The sequence below is a fragment of the Panthera uncia genome (genome assembly GCF_023721935.1).
Source record: "Panthera uncia isolate 11264 chromosome B3 unlocalized genomic scaffold, Puncia_PCG_1.0 HiC_scaffold_1, whole genome shotgun sequence".
NCBI classification, from domain to species: domain Eukaryota; kingdom Metazoa; phylum Chordata; class Mammalia; order Carnivora; family Felidae; genus Panthera; species Panthera uncia.
Window position 1 is genome coordinate 119,116,979 of NW_026057582.1, and position 21,533 is coordinate 119,138,511.

Genomic DNA, 21,533 nt, shown 5'->3' on the forward strand with positions numbered 1-21,533 from the left:
CAGAAGCTCCTTTGTTCAGGACTTCATCTTCTATCACTTCATCTAGCTGTTAATTGGTATCCTTTACCCTATCAACTACTGAACTAATAACAGTAAGTGTTTCCCTGAGTTCTGTGAGTCATTCCAGCAAATTAATGGAACCAAAGGAAGATGTTGTTGGAACCTGGGACTTTTGACTGGTATCTGAAGTGGGAGGTAAGGGTCAGATAGATAGGTAGATATTGTCAGATATCTAGGTAGATATTGTCAGAATTGAATTGAATTCTCAATCACCCTGCTGGTGTCTAGGAATTGTTTGGTTCCCCATCCCTCAACATTGAAATTGGGTCCCAAACCCTATAAGAAACACAATGCTGATTCCTTTCCATTTTTACTACTTTCTTCAGAGATGTAAGCATATGCCATGTTCCAATATTCTGTTGAATGTTATAACTGGTAGGAACATTAGAAATGATATAATTTAGGCATGCCTGCATGGGTCAGTTGGTTAAGTCTCCAACTTTCACTCAGGTCATAATCTCGTGGTTTGTGAGTTTATGAGTTCAAGCCCTATGTCAGGCTCTGTGCTGTCAACTCAGAGCCTGGAACCTGTGTCTGGAATCTGTGTCTCCCTCAATCTCTGTTCCTCTCCCGCTCGCACTCTGACTCTGTCTCTTTCAAAAATAAATAAACATTAAAAAAAAGAAGAAATGATATAATTTAAATGTGAGGAAACAAATTCAGAACAGTGAATCAATCACTTGTTAGATCATGGAACCATCAATGATTTCACTAAGAGTAGAATCCATATCATTATCTTCCAAGCCAAAATTCTTTCCATTATAGCAAATTATCTGTTTATTACAGGAAGTTTATTGAAAGAAACTAAAAATGAACAGAGAGTAACAAGCCCTTTTGTTCAACTATATATCCCAATAGTTAAAACCAGAAGTAGATAAGACCACTTAACTCATGTTCTAACTCATGCTCTAACTCAAACCCATTGTTCTTATTTGTTATTGCACATTGATGAAGATGTTTTACAATGACTGGAACATTCCAATGACCAGACCAGAAAGCCCTAGTAGCCAAGGAATGCCTAAAAGACCACATCCTACACATCGTATCCCTTGCATATGATCATGTGCTAAACACTACGGACCCCCCACTGGTGATCACATGCTCTCTGCCTACTGTCTTACAGATACCCCCTGGACTTCTCCATATAATACTCTAGGTGTTCATCTTGTAGGCAGAGAGGTTGGTTGTTAAGGCTTGAGCCTGCCACCTCCCCTGCTTGCCTGGCACCCAATATAAATTTCTCCCTTTCTCTTTCAAACCCTTGTCTCTTCATTTATTGGCTTCTCTAGCAATTAGTTATTCAAGTTTGTTTGGCAACTGTGTCGGCAAACCCAGACAGGAGCTACACTTTCAATCTTTCCAGTCTCCTCATGATTCCTTGGGACAGAGCAGTTGGCCAAGGCAGCAGGCCAGGGCTTACCCATTTGTTTCCTGAGTTAGTGGTTATGATAGATAGGTAACAAGAGGAGACACCAGGCTCATCCCTCACTTTTTATATCCAGAGTGTATTTGTTAGTACAGAAAGGAAGAGCTTCTAGGTCCAGAGTTTGAGCATGGTAAACTTAGAAAAGGAACAGATGAAAAAGAAACTTGACTTCAAGATATAACTCTAAGATTCACTATCTGTGTGGTGCTGAACAAATCATTTGCCTTCATTTGGCTGCAATTTCTTCATTTAAAGAAGTCTGAATTATCCAGTGAGCTGTTTTCTTATAGTGATAAGCATCTGATAAACAACTGAATAGAAATATTAATTCCAGGGCATACAAATAACAATCATATTATTCTAATATAGCACCATGCATTCCAGTTCCTGAATTAGTCAAATGAAATCTAAAGAGGTTTAAATATCAGAATTGTTCATTGAAAGTGCCCCACACATATGAAATATAGGATTATTTTATTGCTGGGTTAGTGTTATTTTGCTTTGTACTACTAACATCTTTTCCTCTTCATGTATGATAATAATTGTTTCCATTTAAATAATTAATAATCAGGGTCACCTGGGTGGCTCAGTAGGTTAAGTGTCTGACTCTTGATCTCAGCTCAGGTCTTGATCTCTGGGTCATGAGTTCAAGCCCCACCCATGTTGGGCTCCGTGATGGGTGTGAAGACTAATTAAAAATATAATAATAATTATAATATATATACATATACATATATATATATATAATCAATTGAAAAATATGGCATTAGAGTGAAAATATAGCCAAGTTACTGCCATGACAGAATATCTCTCAATGTTTTGGGGCACTGAAAAGCAGACAACATAGAGCTGTAATCTTTAAGAAATCCACATGGTGAACTCTGTATTTATCTCAAATTTCTGCTTGGAAATACTTTTCAAATTTCAAAAACAAGAATAAGTGATGAACCACAGGAATCTACCCCCAAAACCAAGAGCACCCTGTACACACTGTATGTTAGCCAATTTGACAATAGATTATATTAATTTTTTTTTCAAAAACAAGAAGAGAACTCAAAAGGAAAACTGAGTTCTAAGCCACTAAGGAGGATGGAATTTGCAAAGCAGGATACAGAAGACAAGGGTGCATCACAGAAAGAAAGCTCTATGTATCTACATAAAGAGTCCCTTGACTTTTTGACCAATTTTTAAGCTACTCATGCATATAATGAGGTTCCATAAGTCCTCTCAGAGAACAACTGCTGGGGGTTGTAAGCTGAATGGAGATTTCAAAGTTCCAAACATCCAGAGTAGTGAGACCCTGCTACATATCCCAAGCATTCCACTGAGATTCCAAAAAATCTACCAAGAAGTAATGGCTAGAATGGTGTAGTGTTATTCTAGCCTAATGGTTCTAAATTTGGAGTAATTTTATTCCCCAGGGGAAATTTAGCAATGTTGAGAGCTATTTTGGTTGTCACACCTGTAAGGATGCTATTTGTATCTACTACATAAAGGCTAGGGAGGTTGTTAAACATCCTATAATACACAAGATAACCCTCACCCTTCCTCAGCAAAGAATCATCTAGTCTACAATTCAATAGTGCTGCTGTTGAGAAACACTGATCTAGTCCTGCTATTCCAGGCCTGCTAGTAAGTGATACTCTTGACCTACCCCAAAAAAGCTCAAAAACAAACCTCAATGGCTGCTGCCTAACTACTACTAAATTAACTGCCTATCAGAACAAAACTCAATATTTTTTAAAGTAAATCAGGATAATTCAGACTCACAAGAGAGGGTACACAAATCCAGCATATAATAAAAAATGATTAGACATACAAAGAAGCAATAAAATATCATCCAAAACCAGAAATGTGGGGAAGTAGTCAATATAAATAGACCCAAAGATGATGGATATTGAGTTTTGCAAATAAAGATCTTCAGACACATGTTAAAAATATGCTCAAGAATGTAGAGGAAAAGGTGGACAGAATAAGTAAACAGATGGGCTATCTCAGCAAAGAAATAGAAAGTATAAATTGGAAATTTATAAAACTAAAGTTGGAAATTCTAGAATGGAAAAATTCAATGTCTGAAATAAAAATTAACCATCTGGGCTTAAAAGAAGATTGAACACTGCATAAGAAAATTTTAGTGAACTTGGGAGCCTGGGTGTCTCAGTCAGTTAAGCATCTGACCCTTGATTTCAGCTCAGGTCATGTATGATCTCACAGTTCCTGAGTTTGAGCCCTGCATCAGGCTCTCTACTTACAGCACAGTGCTGTAAGTACAGAGCCTGATTGGGATTCTCTGTCTCCCTCTCTCTCTCTGCACCCCCCTCAAAAATAAACATTTTTTTTAAAAAAATTTAAAAAGAAAATTTTAGTGAACTTGAAGACAAGTCAATAAAAGTTATCCTAATTAAAGCATGCAGAAAAAAAAAGCACTGAATCAAAACAGTACAGTACTGGTCCAAACATAGACACATAGATCAGTGAAATAGAACAGAATCCAGAAATAAACCCATGCTTTTATGGTCAATTAATCTATGATAAAGATGCAAGACTATACAATGAGAAAAAGACAGTCTCTTCAACAAATGGTGTTGGTAAAATTGGACAGCTACATTCAAAATAATGAAACAGGACCCCTTTCTTACACCATACACAAAAATAAACTCAAAGTGGATTAAAGTCATAAATGTGAGACCTGAAACCATAAAAATTCTAGAAAATAACACAGGTAGTAATTTCTCTGACATTGGTTACATTTTTTTAGATATGTCTTCTGAGGCAAAGGAAACAAAAGCAAAAGTTAACTATTGAGACTACATCAAAATAAAAAGGAAATAAACCATCAACAATAACAAAAAAAAGACAACTTACTGAAAGGGAGAAGATATTTACAAATGATGTGTCCAATAAGAGGTTAATATCCAAAATATATAAAGAGCTTATACAACTCAACACACCCAAAACCACAAATAATTCAACTAAAAAATGGGTGGACATGAATAGACATTTTTCTAAGGAAGACATGCAGATGGTGCATGAAGAGATGCTCAATATCACTAATCATCAGGGAAAGGCAAATCAAAACCACAATGAGATATCACTTCATACCTGTCGGACTGGCTAAAATTAAAACACAAGAATAACAAGTGTTAGCAAAAATGTAGAGAAAAAAGAACCTTTGTACACTGTTGGGGGAAAAGTAAATTGGTGCAGCCACTCTGGAAAACAGTGTGGAAGTTTCTCAAAAAACTAAAAATAGAGTTACTGGGTCACCTGGTGCTCAGTCGGTTGAGCATCTGATTCTTGATTTCAGCTTAGGTCATGATCCGAGGGTTATGAGCTCAAGCCCCATGCCAGGCTCTGCACTGAGCATGAAGCCTGATTAGGATTCTCTCTCTCTCTTTCTGCCCCCTTTCCATGCTCACGCTCTTTTTCTCTCTCTCTAAAATAAAAAAGAATATAATTTAAAAAATAAAAATACAAATAGAATTACCATACAATTCCATTACTGGAATCAGTAATTTATAGAATTGGTAATATATAGAATTACCAATAATTCCACTACTTAGTGCTCACCCCCCAAAAAATAAAAACATGAATTAAAAAAATATATATATGTACTTATGATTATTGTGGCATTATTTATTTATTATTTTTTTAATGTTTATTTATTTTTGAGACAGAGAGAGACAGAGCATGAACGGGGGAGGGTCAGAGAGAGAGGGAGACACAGAATCTGAAACAGGCTCCAGGCTCTGAGCCATCAGCACAGAGCCTGATGCAGGACTTGAACTCACGAACCATGAGATCATGACCTGAGCCGAAGTCGGACACTTAACTGACTGAGCCACCCAGGCGCCCCATATTGTGGCATTATTTATAACAGACAAGATATGAAAGCAATTTAAGGTCCATGCATAGATGAATAAAGAAGATGTGGTATATATGTACAATGGGATATTATTCAGCCATAAAAAAAGAAAAAAACCTTGCCATTTGCAACAACATAGATGTATCTAGAGGGTACAATGTTTTGTTTTTATTTTTTTAATGTTTATTTATTTTTGAGAGAGAGAGAGTGAGAAGGGGTGGGGCAGAAAGAGAGGGAGCACAGAATCTGAAGCAGGCTCCAGGCTCTTGAGCTGTCAGCACAGAGACTGATATGGGGCTTGAACCCACGAATGTGAGATCATGACTTGAGCCAAAGTCAGATGCTTAACTGACTGAGCCACCCAGGTGCCCCTAGAGGGTACAATATTAAGTGAAATAAGTCATAAAAAGACAAATACCATATGATTCACTCATATGTAGAATATAAGAAACAGAACAAAGACACATTACCTACAAAGGATAAGCAGTAACAATCACTAATGACATCTTATCAGAAACAATATGGTCCAGAAGACAATGTAATGATATCTTTAAAGTGCTAAAAGAAAAAACTGTCAACCCAGAATTTTATGTCTAGAGAAAATTCTCTTCAAAAATAAGTTTTTTTAAGGGATTCCTGGATGGCTCAGTCAGTTAAGTATCCAACTCTTGGTTTTGGTTCAGGTCATGATCTTGTGTTTTGTGAGTTTGAGCCCTGCATCAGGCTCTGTGCTGGCAGCATGAAGCCTGCTTGATATTCTCTCTCTTCTCTCCCCTCACTCTGCCCCTCCCTCACTTGCTCTGCCTCTGTTTCCCTCAAATAAACAAATAAACTTCAAAAATAAGTTTTTAAAACAAAGGGAGACATTTTTAAACAAAGTGCAGCAAAGTTGCCACTATTTCAAGAATTGTTAAAGAGGTTATTTGAGCTGAAGGGAAATGATACCAGAGAAGAATTCAATTACAGGAAAAATGGGAAGCTTGCTGGAAAAGTGAAGTCATTGTTATCTTTTATCTGAAAACATCTTTCTAACTGGTCTCCCTGTGCTTTCTCTTGACTCCACTCAGGCAATTATGAAGGTTGGATTATCACCACAAAGACAAACCATATTAGGCCATCTATTCTGATGTCATAGGTGACCAAGATGTACAGGCAGCTAGAAGGCTACAGCAATCTACCTAATGTGGTTCTCAAAAACAAACTGAGCTTATAAACCAATCCTCACCACAAATCAAAATCCTTTATGTGCCCAAGAATCCTGCATAACTTGGCCCTAACCAATGGCTCCAGCCTCACCTTGTCCCATGCTCCTTTCATTCTTTGCTCTGGTTATGCTGTTTCTTCTGATTTCTTGAACAATGCACTGTTCTCTCCCACTAGATGGTCTTTGCATACACTTTGAAACTGTCTGTACTGTTCTCCCACCCCCACCTGCCTTTGCCAAACTAAATTGCCTCCCAGCTAATTATACTTTTCTCAGGGAAGCTGTCTCTGTGCTCCCTAATGTGTCTATCATGTACCTTTGAGGGAGGTTCACCTGCTAAAGAACAAAAAATGTTTGTGTGATTACTGGATTCATGTCTATTTCTGCATGACTGTAAGTTCTATGAGGGCAAAGTCAGGTCTTTGTTTTATCCTCTCACTATTATATCTCAGAGCTTAGTGGGATGTCTGGTCTTGAACAAATATTTGCATAATAAAAGATTATTAAATACTGAAATAAAGAGGATTAGGGGATAGCTGTTAAAAAATAGAAAACAGGATAAAAATGGTATCACTTGTGATAAGCCTCACATCAGCAAACCAAGACTTATACAGAACCTAACTACAGTTTCACCTCCCCAGAATATAACTTTTAGCCAGTCAACATAGAATTACCTGGGTAGCACTAGTGAAATAATCTGCTCGGTGGACCCTTTCCACTTTCCTTAGGAGGGTGACTTTGCCTGAGACAATGTATTCTCTTCGAATAATTTATTTTTCCAGCCTCCTTTCTGCCTTTAGAAAAACTGCCATTGAGGCACTTGAGTGGCTCAGTTGGTTAAGCATCCAACTCGCTCTGGTCATGATCTCGAGTCCCACGTTGAACTCTGTGCTGACAGCTCAGAGCCAGGAGCCTGTGCTTCAGATTCTGGGTCTCTCTGTCATTTTGCCCCTTCCCTGCTCACACTCTGTCTCTGTCTCTCTCAAAAGTAAATAAACATTAAAAAAATTTTTAGTAATCCCCCTACCATTTGTATAGCCTTTGAAAGCTCCCTTCTATTACTAGATAGGATGCTGCCTGATTCATAAAGTGTTGAATAAAACCAATTAGATCTTTGGGGCGCCTGGGTGGCTCAGTCTGTTGAGCATCTGACTTCCGCTCAGGTCACGATCTCGGGGCTCGTGAGTTCAAGCCCCGCGTCAGGCTCTGGGCTGATGGCTCAGAGCCTGGAGCCTGCTTCCCATTCTGTGTCTCCCTCTCTCTCTGCCCCTCCCCCATTCATGCTCTGTCTCTCTCTGTCTCAAAAATAAATAAACATTAAAAAAAAAATTTAACAAAAAAAAAAACAATTAGATCTTTAAATTTACTCAGTTGAATTTTTGTTATTTAACACAACCAAGTACCCTCTTCCTTTCTGCTGGCATTTGAAGCATGGTGTCCAGCTTAGGAAAGGGGTTCCAGAATGCCAGCCAGGGGCTACACTGGAGGAGATCAATCACTGAAGCTGGATTCTGTGCAGGGAGAATGGGGAATTGCTTTCACAGAAACATTATCTTTGAATTGGAAGAAAGATCCTCACTTATTTTAAATACAACTTAACTAGAAGTGGTGGGGAAGGAGACACACACATCCATAAACATGCATACCTCATACTGCACTGAAAGTTTTAGAAATAGCTGCAGAGTTGATGGCAACCCGCCAATGATTTATATCATTCTTTTCTATTCTTTGGGGAAAACAATTTACATGGATAAAAATTTGAAGAAGGTAATAATGAAAAAGTTAATTCCATTCAGCTGCATCAACTTCTTAATCTTGAAACTAAACCAAGAAAAAGAAAATATTGAGAGACCACCTTGCTGTTCTCAAGAGCAAGTTGCATAATTTACATAGATGTCTGCTGTGAAATTGGATAAGGCCACAAAGTGCCTTTTTCTCCTTTAAAGGTCAAAATATGCATTTCTTTCTCCATATGTAGGAATAACATCAAATTTGCTACTAGCCATACTTCCAACATGTAAAAAATTTCTTTATAAACAGACTCCTGACATGAGTTGTTGAGTGCTTCCTTCATTTCTCATTTTAGAAAGTTTATACACCTCAAAAAAAAAGTGATCACATGCATTTATAGTGACTGACATCTCAATTTTGTAAATTATATGCTAAGGCACAAGAAACACGATTCTCCTGCCTTTGAAAGTATCATTTGGCATATTTTATTCATCCTGCCTTTCATTTTTTTAAAGAGATCTTGCCTAGAGTGTGGAATAAATAGGTCTTTGTTAAGATCATCTTCTATTTTCTGAGACTATTACAAAGTGTCCTATTCTGCCAGGCCCTATGACTCACTAAGAATTCCAGTGCTCACAAATGACAGAAGACAAGTCTGACACAGGACCTAATCCAGGTCTTCAAGTACACACTTCTTTGTTCTACAGAAGGATGGAGCTCAGACGCTCTTTCTTTCTACCTGCTGCATGGATGTGAACACACATATTAATATTCATGCCCTCAGATGCATATGCACAGAGGTGCATGAGCACACACATACACACACATATACTTGCACACACACACACAAACACACACACACACATTCACCACACATACACATGGGTTAAAGATGCCTCAAAAATAGATTTAGAATAGATTGTAGAATTTCCTTGAAGTAAAGGAGTTCTTTAAGAGAGGTAGGATCTAGGGGTGTCTGGGTGGCTCAGTCAGTTAAGTGTCTGACTTCAGCTCAGGTCATGATCTTATGGTTCATGGGTTCAAGTCCTGTGTCAGCCTCTGTGCTAACAGCTCAGAGCCTGGAGCCTGCTTCAGATTCTGTGTCTCCCTCTCTCTCTCTGTCCCTCCCCTGCTCATGTTCTGTCTCTCTCTGTTTCTCAAAAATAAATAAACGTTAAAAAATAATAAAAAAAAATAAAGGTAGGATCTAATCTTGATTAGGGCAGTTCAGATATGTTTTAACTAATGCAGTGCAGTGAATAAGTAAACCCTAAAGGTTCCACTTAAATCTATGATTCTGTGCTATATGTGAGATTGAAATATCTCACATATCTCACAACTTACCATTGCCAGATAAAATACAGGACTCCAAGCTAAATGTGAAATATTTGGGATATACTAATACTAAAACACTACTTGTCATCTATCTGAAGTTCATAAGTAATAGGTGTGCTATATTTTAATTGACAAATCTGTCAGGCAGTCCTATAGTCAATGAACTGAACAGCAAGAAAGCTCTCATGTTAGAGCCCAAATTCACCTTTATCCTCATAATCCTGAGCTTTTACCTGAATTGGCTACTGTGGGCCCAGCCACAGCTTCCCTCAAGATGGGACAGTGCAGAGGTGCCTGAGTGGCTCAGTCGGTTAAGTGTCTGACTTTGGTTTAGGTCATGATCTCAGGTTTGTGAGTTCGAGCTCCGTGCTTCTGATTCTGTGTCTCATTCTCTTTCTGCCCCTCCCCTGCTAGCACTCTGTCTATCTCTGTCTCTCAAAAATAAATAAATGTAAATTTAAAAAAAATTAAAGATGGGGAAGTGCAGAGAATCCCAGGATAAGGAGTAAGACCCACAGCACTCAGGGACCACATGGCCATAATATATGTGGCTGTCACCACAGCAGAGGGCTGAGTTCATGTTACTCAGCCAGCTAACCTGTGAGGGATATGGAGATGTTACCGCTCATCATGGACCTGGCTATTCACTTGCTCAGTGACCTCTGTTCCTCCATAAGCCTGTAGGCCTTGTCACACCCCCAGGAGCTCCATGCACTGAATGGCTCACAGCAGGAGCCCCCACATCCAAATCCCCAATCTCTCCTCCTCACTTGTTTTCTTCTCAGTGAAGATTCACCACTGAAAATATCAGGGCTAAACTCAGTTTTTGTATACATCGTCTTGAATATTATTACTTAAATTTACCCACATTGACAGTCATTGTGAGAGAAATAGCCATTATCCAGCATTTACAATTGAAGAAACCAAGGTTGTGTCATAAATATATACTATGCTTTCCTGGACTCCATGTGAAAGACACAGAAGACATGACCCCTTGTTTATGGGAGCTGTGATCTAGCATGAGTGCAGAACATTTATATGTTATATGCACTTGTAGGTACACACACAATAGATCAAATGCAATTGTTAAATTCAGTTTGACCCATGAGCTCTTTGGACAAACAGAAATAACCCATACCCTCCTTTAATTTATCTGGGACATCTAAATGAATACTATGACTGGAAACAAATGAAAGCAATAGTAAGTGGAAATATGATTTTTCAAAAAACAAAATCTTCTATCCATATTTCCCTTCGACTCTGTTGAGAATCACAGAGGATGATGTTTTTCCTCTTTTGTAATATGTGTACACAACTACAAGGTTAAAGTTTGGCATTTGCCCAAGTGAATCCTGGCTTTAGGGAATATAGTCACAGAAATTATTCTACAATTATCATTTTTGCTTTGGTTTCTTGATATGTTCTCATGAACAATATCTTGAAACTTGTGGGTATCATTGGCTATGGAGCAGACTTCAAATCCTACAGATAGAGAGGGAAGGAGAGAGAGAATCCCAAGCAGGCTCCACACCATCTGTGAAGAGTGAGACATGGGTCTTGATCCCACAAACTCTTAGATCACCACCTGAGCCAAAATCCAGAGTTGGACACTTAACCCACTGAGCCACCCAGGCAGCCTGCCTACTCTACACATTTATTATAAATGGAATCATATAAAAATGTGGTCCCTCATGACTGGTTATTTCATTATGTTCAATATATTTCAATATGTTCATTATTTGTGGTTAATGCTTTGAAGTTCAGCATATTGTAGCACATATCAGTATTTCATTCCTTTCTTTCTAAAGCTGAGTAATATTCCATTGTATAGATATACCACATTTTTATTCTTCCATCATTTCATGGACATTCAGACTGTTTCCACTTTTGGGGCATTATTAATAATGCTGCCGTAAATATTGGTATGCACATTTTTTGTGGACAGATATATTCAAATCTTAGTCAAATACCTAGGAGTGGAATTGCTGGGTCATGTGGTAACTCTGTTTATCATTTTGAGAAATTGCCAAAATGTTTTCTAAACATTCCCTAAACATTCCCTCTGGCGATGTATGAGAGTTCTCAATACTTCTTAACGTTGATAGAAAAATATGTGTAAACATGTTTGCTAAAAGATTAATGACAAAGCTAGACAAACTAGACACAGGATAAATGAGTTCCAAATCATAATTTAAAGTGAACAAAGAAAAATCTAACAATTAAAGATCTTTAAAAAGAAAATAGGGGCATCTGGGTGGCTCAGTTGGTTGAGTGACCAACTTCAGCTCAGGTCATGATCTCACAGTTCGTGGGTTCAGACTCCACATCAGGCTCTGTGCTGACAGTTCAGAGCCTGGAGCTTCAGATTCTGTGTCTCCCTCTCTCTCTCTCCCCTCCCCTACTTGCTCTCGTTCTCTCTCTCCTTCAAAAATAAACATTTAGAAAATAATAATAGTAAATTAAAAAAATGAAAAGAAAATATACAAGGGGTGCCCAGCTGGTTCAGTGAGTACAGCATGCAACTCTTGACCTTGGGATATGATTTCGAGTCCCATGTTGGGCATAGAGATTACTTAAAAATAAAATATTTTTTAAAAAGAAATAAAAGTATAAAATTACTAAATTCTTGCATATTTCCAAGTATCAATGAACTGAAACATGGTGGCCATGAGTTCAGTGCATCAAATATTCCCCATTCCAGAGATAGGACTTTATTCCCACCTCCTTGCAGTGAGATGTGGCCACACAGAATTCTTTGACCACCAAAGTGTGAGCAGAAGTGATGTGTATCATTGCTGGGCAGAAGCTTTAAGGATTGATGTGGGATTTACAATGGGCTCTTGCTCCCTGCCACAGAAACCATCCACACTCCAGATGGCACATTCCTGACAGTCTGGGGACCAAAATGACCACAATGTAGAAACCCAACCAATTGTAGACATGTACCATGAAGAAGAAAAAATCTCTACTTCTTTAAACCAAGACATTTTGGAGTTATTACCACAGCAAAATCTAATCTATCACACACACACAAAAATTAGTATCAGGATTGGGGGCATCATGAAAAATTTAGAATATGTGACATTAACTTAGGTGCCAGGCAGCATACTTGTGAGAAAATTGTTATTGAAGGCCAAAAGGATCACAATCTATGTAATACAGTAGCAAAATACCTAGTAAAGCCATTATTTGTAATGACTCAGGAGTCAGATCATAAGCCTAATGAATTTATAGCTCAAGGGGAAGAGGTTGGAAAATGGAACTAGTCTACACTAGTTGTGACAGGTTGCAGTTAGTACATTTTTATGAAAAAATAAAATGAGTGCAGAAATGAAATGGCAGTAGGAATAAAAGAAAATAGGGTCTAAAAAGTCATGAATTTGCAGAGTTGGAAGTGGGAACTTTTTCTCCATTCCAAATGGTAAAAGATAAAACTGAATGGCCTCTTAAGAGTTCTGCCCCTCAGTTTAGGGAGGCTTCCAAGATGAGGCGACCTTCAAGCTTCATTTTGAAATATAATCAGTGATCTACCAAGTTGTAAAAACAATGAAGACTGTTCCAAACAGAGAAGATCCATGGACAAGAGAAAATACTTGTGAAGCAACTTGGAGGAAATACAAATAGTCAGTACTGCATCACAATAGTTTCCAAATCCTCCCAAGCTGAGAATACCTTTATTCAAGGTCAGGATCTAAAACTGATGAAAGCAGACTTATTCCAGACTCCATAGATCACATTTTAAAATCACCTGAATAAGTTGCCAGTCTTGAAGGGCTATGTCACCTCTCAATGCCAAACCAAGAGAAAACAGGATCAGATCTAGTGGAGGAGTAACAGAAGAGTGAGAAGGGGGTCACTATAGGTAAATTGACCTAATAAGAGATTCTTTCAATAGTCAGAGCGTGAGAGAATGGGGTCCTGAAATTCACAATGGCTCTGAGGATAACTTAGAGGGTATGTATTTCAGAGATATTTAGGAGAGAGACTCAACAGAACTGGACCACTGATTACATGGAGGTAGGCAGAAGAATAGGAAGAGGATAGGGTCAATAATAATTTCCAGATTTCCAATTTGGGGGACAGGATGAGTACAGTTACTAATAACCAATACAGGGAATACAAGGTGAGCAAGGATGTCAATCAGGAGCAAAGGGATTGAGTTTATTTACGAATATGTTGAGTTTGGAAAATCTGCATTATAGCCAGTTTTAAGTGTCCCATTGAAATTTAACACACAAAGAAGTTGGGAACTCTAGGCAGTGCTAAATGTTGGACATTGCTTAAATATCAGAAGAAGATATTTAGCACCACCATCTCACCCCCAACATGTCCCCCCACCAAGAGCCAGCCCCACTCCATTCTTTCTGCCCACAGAAGGGGATCCAGTGTGTTAGTATCCAGAGTCGGCCAATGTTAAATTTGAGCAGCAAAGAACTGTCTGTCACCATCTGGGAAGGAGAGAGGGGGGAGAATTTTTCACTATTTCTCCTTTTATTCCTGCCCCAGAAATCCCTTTATAGATTAAGTAAACCAGTGTTTACAGATGCGTTTGCAGCTCCTATTAGTCAGGGCTCTATCTCAAGGATGGTTAGACACTGATTGTGAAGAAATCAGCAGGCAAGGCAGGGTGTTTGATGATTTCAGCTTATCATGGAGATAGACCCCACAAGGACTCCTCTGAGTCAACAGCATGACAAAAAAAAATCCTTAAACAATTCCATTCCAATTACCAGTTGCTGAGAAAATAAAACTAAACCTCCTATTTTTGATTGGTCCAAGTGAGAATCATTTAATGATTATAGAATTACGTGCTCTTAAGGGTTAGGTTTCCTGGGAAACAGACTCTGAGAACTGTGTGTAGGAGGTTCATTGGGAGTGCTCTCAGGAACCACACTGTGAGAGGGAGGAAAGCAAGAAAGGGCAGAGGGAGTGAGTGCACCATGATACCTCAGTCCAGCTCATCTTTGAGGCAAGAGAGCTGGGGCTTTGTATTCACCTATGGACGAGTCACTGGGTGCAAGCGGCTTCCAGGGAGCAGGTATGATCTAGACATGTCAATTCCCCAGTGTTTTTTTTTTTTTTATCTGAGTAAATGGTGATGGGTCTCTTTGGGGAAGGACCAGGCATGTCATTATCACATATCCTTCCCATGGTGACATAGGGTCATTTTTCCTGGGTACCCAGCCTCTCTTTTAGTCAATGGGGTTCAGATTCAAGTTTCTAGAATCATTAACTGAAATATAAGCTGAAGATAAGATTTTTTTATGGAGTACTTTGCCTCAGAAATGTATATATTATTTTTAAGAACTCAGATTTTTTTTCAGAGCAATCTCAACATAGAGAATGAAAACTGATGATCTTACATTCAGCACAAGATTTTTTTATATGTTTAAGCCCAGAAAAAGAAGTCTATGCATTACATGTACATGCCTATTAAAGTCTGTGTGCCTGTATATGTGTCTGTGTGTGTGTGTTTCAATTTTTCCCTGATGAAAAATAGTGTTTCTTTATGGAACCCCTGTTAAATTCCAGCTTTTGTTACATGAAACAAATTTCATTTGTTTCTTGCTCACTTCTTTTCCCCCATCATCATTCTAGACCCCAATTTCTATTTGAGTCAACAGGAGCATGTGCACAATGTATCACTCAGCAGACATCACTGTCCTGAAATAGACACCCCTAGCTTTTGCCAGTACTGTCCATGGAAGTTATGACAATAATGCAAGGACAACCAGAATCATAGATGATGAATGATGAATTACAAATGTAATTTAAATGATGTAATAAGATTACTACATAAATACAACAGGCCCAGTTAAATTTAACTTTCAGATCAACTACACACACACAAACACACACACACACACACATATATACACTTGTATATCAACTATATATATCTATATTATATATATAACTATACATTATATATATATATATTAGTGTAAGTATGCCCTATGCAATATTTGAGACATACACTAAAATTCACTTATTTTTTATTAATATTAATTCAAATTTACTGGACATCTTGTATTTGTTTGTTTTGCAAACTCTGATACACCTACTATATATAATCAGTAGACATAATTCTTCCACATTTCTTACTTTTACTTCTGCCCTTCAGTTTTATCTGTCATTGAAATCCATGTTGCCTTTCCTGCTTGAAGAGAAGTATTAGGATCACAGAAAATACTGAAGATAACAGACAAGGGGGCACATCTGGTTTTACCATTTATATGATAGAAAAGTTGGAACCAAACTGTCTTCTCATCTTAACACTAAAGTTTGTTCAGAAGTTTAAACATTCTTGGCAGAACTTTTCTTTTGAATAACCATCACACACACAGATATACAATACCAGGGTTTTTCTGATCTGCTCTCATGGTATATCATAAAATGAATCATCTCAAATGCTAACACCTCAACCTTTACATAATGCACAATTTTTACTACATTATCCCAAAGTGCTAGGACTTAGAATAATTGTTGATGACTGCTCTTATGTCTTTGTGTCATCTGGTCAGTTCTGGTACCCAGGCCAGACTCAGTGAAGCTTGGCTGCACTTCTCTGGGCAGCTGCTATCAGCAGGCTGTTCAGGGAGGGAGTGGTTGTGCTAGGAAGTGTCACTTGTCTGGGAGCAGGTAGGCTGTTGGCAGAGTGGAAGTAATGGAGACTTCTGTCTCCTGTCACCCATTAGACTAGCTCAGAATTGTCAGGGGTCCAAGAGAGACTCAGCCAAGGCTCTGTGAGGCATAGAGTCAAAATTACCTTTTCTTCTTCTGCATTCTATTAGCCAACACATGTAAAAACCAGACAGAGGGGAAAATGGATTTAATTTTCTGCTGGGAAGAGCTGCAAAAGACATGGATAATGGAAGGGCTAGAGAACTGGATTTATATTTCTAATCAATCTCCCCATCTTTAAATACAATGATGAACATGCAGACATTTTATGGGGGAGAAAAGAGCTTTCTCAGTGAAAAAAACCATGGATTGACTTATATCCTGCCACAAGTTTCTTATTCTGGTACCTGGTCCAGAATAGTTACCTGTCACTGTCACATCAACATCTGAACAACCTCTTATGCAAAACTAAAAAGTTCTAAACCACCTTTGTTAAGTAGGTTATCCTTCATGGCTTCATGCAATTCAGAGCTTGTTGTGTTTATTAATAATAAAGCTGAAAGATTAACTTCTTCCTTCACACCACCACCATATTCAGTTGGACATTTACCAAAAGGGCTACTATTATGTTTACATTATCTGTGCTTTCATCAGGAAAAATAGAGAACTATGTCACTAGCTGTACTTGTCATATTGGTGGTACTTCTGTATACTTCTTGCTTCATATTCACCCAGCATTTCCAAGGACTATATCAATACTATTTTTCACAAGTATCACCTTGTAGTCTAACCTCCTAAAGTTCAGCTTTATTAGAAGACAGCAAAGTACTAATGTTTAGATGTGTAATATTAAACATCTGATACTATTGTCTTTAAATTCCATATTTTCTCTAATTTTTTTGTTTTTTGACAAATTCTTCATTTCCTGTGTGAAACCACCTAAATGTTGTGTTTTTTTCATATTTACACATTTTCTTTCTTTTTGTTTATTTTTTTGTTTATTTTTTCCCCTCAAAATTTCAATGTAATTTATTGTCAAGTTAGCCAACATACAGTGTATACAGTGTGTTCTTGGCTTCAGTAGATTTCCATGATTCATTACTTACATACAACACCCAGTGCTCATCCCAACAAGTGCCCTACTCAATGCCCATCACCCATTTCCCTTCTCCCCCTCCCTCCCGCCCATCAACCCTCAGTTTGTTCTTTGTATTTAAGAACATCTTATGGTTTCTCTCCCTCTATGTTTGAAACTATTTTTCCCCTTCCATTCCCCCATGGTCTGCTGTTAAGTTTCTCAAATTACACATTGAGTGAAACATATGATATCTATCTTTCTCTGACTGGCTTATTTCACTTAGCATAATACCCTCCAGTTTCATCCATGTTGCTGCAAATGGCAAGATTTCATTCTTTCTCATTGCCAAGTAGTATTCCATTGTTTATATAAACCACATCTTCTTTATTCATTCATCTGTTGATGGACATTGGGCTCTTTCCATAATTTGGCTCTTGTTGAAAGTGCTGCTATAAACATTGGGGTACATGTGCACCTATGAATCAGCACTCCTGTATCCTTTGGATAAATCCCTAGTAATGCTATTGCTGAGTTGTCAGGTAATTCTATTTTTAGTTTTTTTGAGGAACCTCCGCACTGGTTTCCAGAGTGGCTGCACAAGTTTGCATTCCTACCAACACTGAAAGAGGGTCCCTGTTTCTCCACATGCTAGTCAACATCTGATGTTTCCTAAGTTGTTAATTTTAGCCATTCTGACTGGTGTGAGGTGGTATCACAATGTGGTTTTGATTTGTATTTCCCTGATGATGAGTGATGTTGAGCATCATTTCTTGTGCCTGTTGGCCATCTAGATATCTTCTTTGGAAAAATGTCTATTCATGTCTTCTGCCCATTTCCTCACTGTATTATTTGTTTTTTGGGTGTGGAGTTTGGTGAGTTCTTTATAGATTTTGGATACTAGCCCTTTGTCTGATATGTCATTTGCAAATATCTTCTCCCATTCTGTACATTACCTTTTGGTTTTCTTGATGGTTTCTTTTTCAGTTCAGAAGCTTTTTATCTTGATGAGGTCCCAATAGTTCATTTTTACTTTTATTTCCCTTGCCTTCAGAGATGTGTCGAGCAAGAAATTGTTGCTGCTGTGGTCAAAGAGGTTGTTGCCTGTTTTTTCCTCTAGGCTTTTGATGGTTTCCTGTCTCACATTTAGGTTTTTCATCATTTTGAGTTTATTTTTGTGTATGGTGTAATAAAGTGGTCTAGTTTCATTCTTCTGCATGCTGCTGTCCAATTCTCCCAGCACCATTTGCTAAAGAGAGTGAATTTTTTCCATTGGATACTCTCTCCTGCTTTGTCAAAGATTAGTTGACCATACATTTGTGGGTCCAATTCTGGGTTCTCTATTCTATTCCACTGGTCTATGTGTCTGTCCTTGTGCCAAAACCATACTTTCTTGGTGATTACAGCTTTTTAGTAAAGGCTAAAGTCCTCTACTCTAGGACTGTGATGCCTCATGTTTTGGTTTTCTTTTTCAACATTACTTTGGCTATTTGGGATCTTTTGTGTTTCCATACAAATTTCAGGGTTGTTTGTTCTATCTCTGAGAAGAATATCAGTGCAATTTTTATTAGGATTTCATGTAGATTGCTTTGGGTAGTATTGGCATTTTTACAATATTTATTCTTCCAATCCATGAACATGGAATGTTTTTCCATTTCTTTGTGTCTTCTTCAATTTCTTCCATAAGTTTCCTATAGTTTTCATAATACAGATCTTTTACATCTCTGGTTAGGTTTATTCTTAGGTATCTTATGGTTCTTGGTGCAATTATAAATGGGATAGAAACCACTTACATTTTGAATGTGTCTTAGCTTCACTAGTCAGTGTATCTCTACAAATAAGACACCAGGGGTTTCCTCTCTCACTTTCAACCACAGCCATAAAAGCAAATTCAGACTGCACAACATTATGAAGTGAATTGTACTCTGTAAAATGGTTACTTTTATGTTAGGTGAATTTCACCTCAATTTTTAAAAAAAAACTTTTAAAAAATCACAAATTCAGTACAAGATAAATAGTACTTCTGAGTAATTTGAGGGCAAACCTATTTGGTCTTCATTTTCTCAGATCACTGCCATTGTCACCAGTTGGTTTACAATGTGTGTATTTTCTTTTTTTTATTTAAAAAAAACTTTAATGTTTATTTTTGAGAGAGAGAGAAAGAGTGTGAGTCAGGGAGGGGCAGAGAGAGAGAGAGAGAGTGAGGGAGATGCAGAATCCGAAGCAGGCTCCAGACTCTTGAGCTGTCAGCATAGAGCCAGACATGGGGCTTGAAACCGTGAGATCATGACCTGAGCCAAAGTTGGATGCTTAACTGACTGAGCCACGCAGGCACCCACAACGTGTGTCTTTTCTTAAGAAATAATCCAATAAAATTTGTTCCACTTTCAGTAAATTAGGATTAAAAATAAGTAATATGAATTTCACTTAGTTATGTTAACGCTAGCTTGATTTTAAATTACAATGATTGTGGTTAATGTTTTGGCAGATTCAAGAGGGAAGTATAGGTATCAGCTGCTCAGGTCTCCATGACCCTGAAGATGCAGGAAGGAGTACCTGACCTTCAAGGTGTCCCATTTAGGCAACACTAAATGAATGCCTTCAGACTTCTCCAAAAAACACTGACTGAGACACAAGCCATGTCACCATGGTTGTGGCTGAGCTGGAGAAGATCTTAAGCAGCTGCCCAGGTGAGGAATCCGTGGTCAGCCTTCTGGATGGCACAGTGGAAAAACTGAGCATCCCGAAGGCAGGTGGTGGAGTCCATCCAAGTGAAGAAGGAGAGTACCAAGCTGTGCAAGCACAGAATCTAGCACCTTAAGGAGCATAGCAGCAACCAGACCCTGGCAGCCAGCATGAGGAAGAGAAAGCACATGGACCATACAATGGCGGGGCACCTGTTTTGCTGTGGCTACATCTCACTGAATTAGCACACCAGAGTGGCATAAAGAGCTGGTTGGACCCAGCCAAGGTGGCTGATGCTGAGCCAGAAGTTCCAGTACAACTACCACCTGCACCAGCTGGGTGACAATTCTGTGTTCACCATCACACCAACCTCTCAGCCATAAGGACACCACAATATTCCAAGGGGGACAGCAGCTTCAAGAGCCCTCACTGGCCCATGTGCAGCCACTTTCTGAACAAGCAGGCATAGCCCCTGCCCTTGGCCCACTGCACCAACTCCCACCTGCTCTGCAGACCTCAGACATCTCAATGATGGAGAACAACCGGCCCCCGAGGCTGCCCAACAGCTATAGCTACAACCCTTTGCTGTCTGTCCACCAAGAACCAAAGAAGTGTTGCACTTCTCACAATCCAAGAAAGTGTACATCATGTAGGCACCCCACACACACACCTGTGTGCCCCATGCCTTCGCACTCCAGCCTGGTCTGCCAACCTGTGTTTCTGTTTCTTGTGACCCAAGATCAGTGAGCGATGGTAACTACTCCTAGAAAGAGAGGAGTCAGATCAAGAGCACATCTGTGCTTGGAGGTATGTTTCCACTGGTAGGATTCTGAAGCACGCGTGAGCTACTTGATGCCTTCCCTTTCAGAGAGAGACTTTCCTGCCCGGGAGCTTCCACCACTCCAGAAACAAAAGACGGTTATTTCCTGCACCCCTGACCCTTGTGTCCTCCTTCTGTCGGCCCCTCCTTCCCATCACCAACCAACATGCCAGGAAGGGTGGCAGCCATGCCCAACGAGCATGCCCTGTAGAGGCATCCAGCAGAGTTGCGTCCTTGGGACCTGGCTTTGGGTGTTCCAGGTTCAATGTCAGGTCATTCGTGCCACCTTATCTCCTCCTTGAGAATGTGTTCACATGGAAATCCACTGGGCCAAGTTCTGCAGAGAACTTTCCTGCCTATGGTTCCCTAACTGTAGATCTAATGCTGATCCTTACAGTAACTTGTAGTTCAATTGAAGTAAACACCTGTGACTTTTCAAATCAAATGATCTACTGTAGTTTACAAAAAACCATACGGTAGAGGTTTGTATTTAGCTCTTATTTTTGCATGTTGATGTTGATTAGTTAATAAACTGTAAATGTAAAGCATAATAAAAATATTTTCTATTTCTTGAAAAAATAAACTACAATGACAGTAAAAAAAAACAAATGTTATGGACAAAATGTTTCCATTTTCTCAGATGCATAAGCATGCATTGTAGTTGAAAAATCACCATTAAAGTTCACACACTGTAATGTGATCCCTATG

The 21,533-nt window shown here is 38.7% G+C and overlaps 1 pseudogene; it reads left to right on the top strand.

Annotated features, from left to right (window-relative positions):
* LOC125910404 (E3 ubiquitin-protein transferase MAEA-like) overlaps window positions 1-20,537 on the top strand; it is a 53,415-nt pseudogene extending 32,878 nt beyond the window's left edge.
* Window positions 20,538-21,533: the final 996 nt, after the last annotated feature.